At 47.6% G+C, this 8,002-nt stretch overlaps 1 pseudogene; it reads right to left on the minus strand.

The window, feature by feature from the left end:
• Window positions 1-4,014: 4,014 nt before the first annotated feature.
• LOC128581145 (elongation factor 1-delta-like) lies at window positions 4,015-5,065 on the minus strand (annotated as a pseudogene).
• Between the last annotated feature and the right edge of the window lie 2,937 nt (window positions 5,066-8,002).

Raw genomic sequence — 8,002 nt, forward strand, 5'->3', positions numbered from 1 at the left:
TAACTATGCTTTGAACTTCTTTTTTAAAATAATTTAAATAATAATTTTAAAAAATTTTCATGACACACCAGTCATGGCTCTGGACTGTGGATTTCTCACGTGCAGAGAAGGGATAATACTAGGACCCATTCCTGGGGCCATTGAGAGGAATAAATGAGTTTCTTTGTATAAAATGCTTTGAACGTATCTGAAACATTCTAGAGTCTTGATTAATGTTCACTCTTACTTTCCAAGGCTCCCGGCTTCCTTTAAAACCAAAGCCGAGGCAGGAAGATGTCTACAGGGGGAAGGGCAGCCATGGGCAAACACAGGAGTCTCATCCTCCAGCAGCTCCAGTCTAGAGGGTGTGGGGAGGATGCCTAGGAGCCCTCCTTTTAAAATTCATGTGAAATGTCAGGAGGTTCCCTTTTCCTTGAAAGTCAGATGGCCCCAGGATGCAAGTTTGGGACCATCATTCTTGAATCCAAATGAGGACTTGTAGCCTACAGCTTAATATGAAAAGCAGAGAAAAGGATGAAGGAAAAACTATGACTCTGGACCACACGGCCACTGCCTGGAGCTGGGAGGACAGGTCCGTGCACAGCCAGCTCACTGCTGTCCAACACAGCTGTATCTCAGGGACTCCCAGTCACAGAGCACTGGCACCTTGTGTTTGAGCAGCCCCAGTCCCGAGAACGGGAGGAAGTCAGAGGATCCCACTCGGCACAGGTGCGCGTGGGGAATGGAGAAGCTTTCCTGGGAAGCTGATGGGTTTGGGATGCTGGTGGGATCATAGAAGGAGGAGGGAGAGGAGGAGGGGAGCTGAGTAGGCAGCAGCACCTGTGCAAGGTAATTTTCTGGAGACATTTTGGAGCCAGATTATGCAAGGGAATGGGGCAGAGGGGCGTTTTGAAAGCTACTCCAAGGCTGGGTCTGATCCTAAAGGAAATGGGATGTCACAGGAAATTCTGGAAGAGGGGATTCATGGACATAAAGTAGTAGAAAGTTAATCTACTCCCAGAGACCAAATGTGAGATGAGTTTGAAGTGGCGCATTGCGCACCCTGCACTCATCAAGAACGAACAGGCAGGACTGGGTGCCTCTGTGGATTTGAGAAGGGGGCAGGCAGAGGTGGCCACCCTAAGAGACCAGCCACGTGACTGCACGTCCAAATGACCTGGATCACAGTTACCTCCAGGCTTTAGGCGCCCTGCATAACAGCTTACCAAGCAACTTATTCTCGAAGTTGTACATGGAGCACGTTATTATTCATATTTTATAGATGAGACAGCTGAGGTAAGAAGAATTTAGCATCAATTTCCTGCACCCAGCAGCTCAATAGCACAGTACTTAGGAGACCAGGAGCTGGGATTAAAGACCGGCTGTGTAATTCCTTGCTGTGCGACCTTGGGCAACTTTTCCCTTCTCTCTCTCTAAGCCTCCACCAGGAAAGATCAAATTCATTCCATAACACAGGCAAAATGGTCAGGAAGTGCCAGGCACACAGGAAGCTCTGAACAACAATTGCAATTGTGATTATTGTTATTACCAATTTTATTCATGCTGAAAGAACAATGCCCAATCCTGAGGTCAGAACTCCCACCATCACCTGCTAGCTGGATGTCCTTCAGAAATACCTGGGCCCTCTGAGCCAGTGACCTCCCACTGAGCAGGAGGTAACCCCTGCCACCACCTCACAGTTTCTGGTGGTGAAATCCAAGGATCACTGAATGGTAGGGGCTGTTCTTTCTAATCCCCAGAGATGAACTTGTAAAGCTAAACCCAGGTTAACATCTAACTCCAGATTTCCCGGCACCCAGTAGGGAATTGGAATTCATGACTGAGCTGGAAGCAAATCAGACAACTTTCCTATTTGTTCTGCACCAGGAAGAAAGTGAATACCACTCAAACAGACCCAGCCAGGGCTCAGGGCTTTGCTGGGTGCCAACCTTCTTCCATCGGGGCTCACTTCTGTTTAAGTGGATGCAGATTCCAGACTTTAAATAGAAATGATAAATTATTGACTATCACGGTGATTGATTCTCAGACTATCTGCTGACCACCAAATTGTTCCGATTGTCTCCCGAATGAAAATTCCATAAGTCATTAGCATGAGCTCGCACTGGCATCCATCACGCTAATGATGCAGCTGCAATCACTCCCTGACACTAATTACCTATTCTGACTAATTTTGAATGTGGAGTTTTGCTAATGACTGAGACCTACTGCAAAATGCCCCATTTTCTCCAAGTGTCCCATAATCTATGGCATCTTTATGCCCACATCGTGATTATTAATACCACACCCGAGCCTGCCTCCTCACCGGGTGTTGGCCACCTTTAAACAGAGAGCTCTTTATCCCAGGCTTCTTGACATAAACATCATTTTATCTGGTGAGTTCCCTGAAAATGAACTTCTGAGGAAGCAGACTCTGCGTGGATAGATTTCCAACTCGCAGAGATGATCATGAAAAATGTTTATGTCATGAATCTTTCCTGGCTAAGGAGACTGAAGGTGCTGGGGCTGTGCTTGGCTATTTCATGCACCTTGCTGTATGTGCCCTCACCATAACCCTGTGATACCATCATCGGCCCATTTTACAGACAAAATAACTAGGATCCGGCACCCAGTAGGGAATTGGAATTCACGACTGAACTGGATGCAAATCAGACAACTTTCCTATTTGTTCTGCACCAGGAAGAAAGTGAATACCACTCAAACAGACCCAGCCAGGGCTCAGGGCTTTTCTGGGTGCCAACCTTCTTCCATCAGGGCTCACTTCTGGAGGTTTTAAGTGACCAGTGGTGCACAGCTCACAAACAGTGAGTAAAAGAAGAGTGGGGGCCAGATGCAGTGGCTCACACCTGTAATCCTAGTGCTCTGGGAGGACAAGGCAGGTAGATTGCCTGAGCTCACAGGTTCAAGACCACCCTGAGCCAGAGAAAGACTTCATCTCTAAAAATAGCCGGCATTGAGGCAGGCACCTGTAGTCCCAGCTACTTGAGAGACTGAAGCAAGAGAATCGCTTGAGCCCAAGAGTTTGAGGTTGCTGTGAGCTATGATGCCACAGCACTCTACTGAGGGTAAAAATAATTGGGGTTGTGGCAGGCCATGAATAGAATATGGTGAAAATAATGGGATGTTATTTTGGAGACTCAGTTACAAAAGACTCTGTCTTCTTTGCTCCCTTTTCCTCATTCTCTGCTCACTCACTCACTCTGAGCTGCCCCATGGAAAGGACTCCATGGCAAGAAACCAAAGGTGGCCTCTGGCCAACAGTTGGTGAGGATCTGAGGCCCTCACTCCAGCAGCCCGAGAGAAACCAAATCCCACCAATACCCACATGCGTGGCCTTGGAATAGGATCCTCCCTCAGTGGAGCCTTCAGATGAGAACACAGCCCACACCAGCATCTTGATTCCAGCCTGTGAGAGGCCTTGAGTCACAGGATCCAGGTTCTTCACCCACAGAAACTGTGAGGTAGTAAATGTGTGTGTGACTGTATGTACCTATGTTTGGGGGTCATTTGTTTTCCAGCAAAAGATAACAAATACAAGGATAAAACACAGATCGGAATGATACCAAAGCCCTTTTTTGTTTGCTTCTCCCTCTGTGTTTTTTTAAAACCACAACACTGATATCATATAAACATGATACAATCTTCTGTATTAATTAATTCTTTGTTTAGATTCAAACAAAAGACATACACTGAAAATTGGAAGCTTCTCTTTTCCTTCTCCTAACCATCTACTTCCTCCCTGGGGGAGCATTGTTTACAGTTTTGTGTGTCCTTCCTGATCTTTCCTATATACAAAATTTTATGAAAACATAAATAGAGTTCTCTATACACATTTTTTTGGTAATTTTTTTTTTTTTTTTTTGCTTGATAGTATATGCTGGCCATCTCACTAGGCGGGTACGTAAAAACAGCTTTCCTTCTTTCTTTTCAGTGACTACGGAACATCCAGGAGGATGATTTGCTATTATTATCATTATTATTAGTTTTTTTTTTTTTTTTTGGAGGTGCATGCAGTCCCTATTCATGGCAGGGCCGCACACACACGTGCTCATGCTCCTCAAACTTGGTGATCTCTTCTTCTAGCAGGTTGGTCCCCATCTTGTCATCCTCCACCGCACACTGCATCTGCAGCTTACAAATGCCATAGCCCACGGGCATGAGCTTGGACGCCCCCCAGACCAGCCCATCCAGCTGGATGGAGCACACACAGGCCTCTAGCTGGGCCATATCTGTCTCATCACCCCAAGCCTTGACCTCCAGCAGGACTGAGGACGTGACCACCAGTGCTGGCTTCTTGGCCTTCTTTTCTGTTTACTGCCTCAGCTGCAACTCCCAAAGCCGGCCTGCCTCTTTGTCCTTTTCCTCGTTTTCACTGCCAAACGGGTTGATATCATCATCCCGGTCATCCTCGGCTAATGTGGCCACCTTCTTTTTTTTGTTTTCTTTTCTGAGACAGAGTCTCAAGCTGTCGCCCTGGGTAGAGTGCCATGGCGTCATAGGTCACAGCAACCTCCAACTCAGGCTCAAGCGATTCTCTTGCCTCAGTTTTTCTATTTTTAATAGAGATGAGGTCTCACTTTTTGCTCAGGTTTGAACTCTGTGAGCAAAGCGATCTACCTGCCTCGGCCTCCCAGAGTGCTGGCCTCCTTCTTGGTTGGAGGCTCCACCTGGCTCACTGGAGACAGGTGCTGGGTCTGTGGGCTGTGGCCCGGTGGCTGGGTGAGCTCTTCTCTGGCATGCTCACCCAGGCCTCCAGCCTGGAGAGAGCCTGCTGCAGGTTCCATACCACCCCTTGCAGGCTCAAGTTCTCCACATCCAGGCTGGTGATCCGGGGATGAGCTGTGGTCTCCACAGGGACCACTGGAGGGCCCAGGGCCTAAGCTTTCAGCCAGGGATCTCTGATGTTCTCTCTGGCTCTCACAATGTCTGAGAGAATCGCGCTGGCACCATGCTCCTGTGAGCAGCCAACCACAGGCCCATTCATCTGCTCATAGAATTTCCTTTCTGCATCATCATACTTGAATTTGTCAAACCAGATCTTCTCATGGACTAAGGAGTTCATAGCCATTTTTCTGATGTCAGCCAAGGAGGGGGACCAGCAACGAGATGCATCAGAGGAAAGGAAGGGCCTCACACCAGAAATGAAGCTCTGTGAGATTTGCTATTATTTATTTAAACACCTTCCCTGCTGATGAACATTTGTTTCTAATATAATCGCAACAAATAGGTGTATAAGAATTTTTGCAAAAGAGATTCCTAAAAATGTAATTGCTAGTTCAAAGAGATATGTTTTTAAAAATTTGGGACATGTCTTTTCTGATACATCATATTGCATCCTCGAATTAAAATAAAAATAATCACAGGTGTCATCACTGTAGTGAGACGAGTGGGATGGGCCCTGTCTAACTCTCAGATAGTAAACCCATGGAAGGCTCAGGGGACAGAGGCTGGGAGTCCCAAAACCAAAGACAACATAATTCACAGGCTCAGCCCCCTTTCTCTCTTTCTATAGCTTGGAGCATTTTTTAAATTATCTTTCCTCTTGATTTTCGTTTTAAGCAGAAAAAATATATATTACTAGAAACCCAAAGGAAGAGTAGGCAGAGAGATCCCAGGTCCAGCTCTGCTCGCACACACTGTGGAGTGCTGGCCAAGCCATTTCCCTGCCTGGCCTCCATTTATCAGCTCACTGAGGGGTTGGACAAGGCAGCCCCCAGCTCCTCCTGCATGAGTTTATAGACATGGTTCAGGAAAGCCACGAGGAATTGGCCTTCTCTGGTGTGGGCTATGGGACCTTGGGCAAGTCTGTCCTGCTCTCAGGCAGGGAGATAAAGTAAAAGCTCTTTGACAGATATATATTTAATTCACACCTTTATTAGGCACCTGGTGAACCAGGCTTCAGCATCACAAAGTTGATTAATAGGACCCCTACCCGAAAAAGGGTCAGAGACCAGGGAAAAGGCAGGTTCCCCATCAAAGTAAGGTACAGAAGGTGCAGGGCTGGATGAGCAGGCACTGAGCTCTCTGTTGAAATCCCTGCATTGGCTCAGAGCCAAACACAAGGAAGTATCATTATCTTATCCAATTTTCGGGTATCTTCCCTTTGAATGTGTAATCAAAATGGCTTTGATGTTGATTCTGAAAGAAAAGCCTCAGAGAGAGTCTGCGGGAGGGAACTTTGTCAAATCCACTCAGAGTCTACAGCACAACAGGCGTGAGTGTGCCGAGCAGGTGTGGTCTCCTGGAAGAGGCTGCAGATTGATTTTCTGTTCTAGACAACATGGAGATGAGATATTTCCTAATGAAGTTGCAAAAGCAAAAATCCTACCAGCAACAAAATCATGAAAACAGCATTCTCTGCAAAGGAAATGTAGAGTCTTGAGATTTGCTTAAACTTTGAGAAAATGGCCTGAATGCAAAGTACAGTAAATATTCCAGCAGTGAACTCAGTGTCTCCAAAGTCTTCCTGCAGCCAGCAGCATCAGCACCACTGGGAGGTGGTTAGAAATACAGACTCTCAGGCCCCTCTCAGAGCTACAGAATTGGACTCTCATTTGAACAAGATCCCCAGATGATTCCTTTTTTTTTTTTTTTTTTTTTTTATTTTGGCCGGGGCTAGGTTTGAACCCACCACCTCCGGCATATGGGACCGGCGCCCTACTCCTTGAGCCACAGGCGCCGCCCATCAGATGATTCCTTTTAAGGTTTTAGTCCTCAGCATCCTAGTTGACAGACGTAGGAACCTTTGCCTGACTCAGGACTGTGAGACCTTTGGTGAACTAGCGATCTGGAATTTCCTTATTAATTACCCTCTGGAAGTTAGTGGCAAGCACTGGGCCTAATGCTTCTGGACTCAGCCACTAGGCCTAAGCAATGATAAAGAGAGGATGAGGGGAGCTGACCCAGCCATGGAGGTGGCCACAGAGGGACAGCCACCACGTAAGAAGAGTTATGGCAAGTTCAAGCTTGGTGAGGGCAGACTGAGACTCTTAGACTGAGCTTGCAGACTCTGGGAGAAGGCCCAAGGCAGGCCCAGCTGTTGTCTGTTCTAACCCCTTCATTCCTCACCCATAGCTACTTCAACTCCCTATGCAACAGCCACATGAAGACCACAGGGCACCAGAGCAATCAGGAGGCGCTCACGTCATCACATCCTCCCAGGTCAGAAACCCATGAAGCCAAATAGGCATCAGCTACAGCCAATAGGAAGCCCAGGTATGACTGAAAACACCCACTCCTCTCCCAGGTGTACTCCCCCTTCCTGGTCTTCTCTGGGCAGAGACTAACACCCTTCTTCCTCCTCTTGCTCCTCATCTCTTGACTGGAGAACGCCCTTGGATGCCCAGCAAACTCTGAAACAAGACACATGCTTAGGGCTGCAACTGTCACTCATTCATTCAGTTCCACAGATATTCACTGAACGGCGGCAGCTACAGAGGTCGCTGTAGTCACTGCCTTGCACCAGACACGTGCTCTGTGTGTTGTCTCCTAACTCTCTCCTAGTTTCTCCCTCTTAGAAACTGAGGGTGAAGTATTGGACCTAAACTCACCACTCACCCCCTCAGCCTCCTGCCAGAAACAACACAGACACGAAACTTGTTGGCAAGGAATCTCACTGCCAAATATGAATTAAAGTATTTATCTTCTCTACAGCTGGGCAACCCCCAACAGCCCTCAGGAAAAAGCAGCTAATGCATGGGATTGAGGCCCAGGAGAGGGTCCCTGCAGTGCACGCCTGGCGTCTAGAGTGGCCCAGACAATGGAACAGATGCTGCTGAGTCCACTCACTCACCCAGGCTCAAGGACAAGGATGGCTGGCTTGTCAACCTGCCTGGCTGCAGGCAGGCAGAGTGTGGCCATGAAGACATACCACCTTTCAAAACGATGACCGTGCCTGCTGGCATCATGTGACCCAAAGGAGGTGAGACTCTTCCTACCAGATCAGCAACTCCGCATCTGTGGGAAAGAGCTGCACATGGGTGGAGAGAGCCCATACTCCTTCCTT

This window comes from Nycticebus coucang, chromosome 3, assembly GCF_027406575.1.
Source record: "Nycticebus coucang isolate mNycCou1 chromosome 3, mNycCou1.pri, whole genome shotgun sequence".
In the NCBI taxonomy this organism is placed as follows: Eukaryota; Metazoa; Chordata; class Mammalia; order Primates; family Lorisidae; genus Nycticebus; species Nycticebus coucang.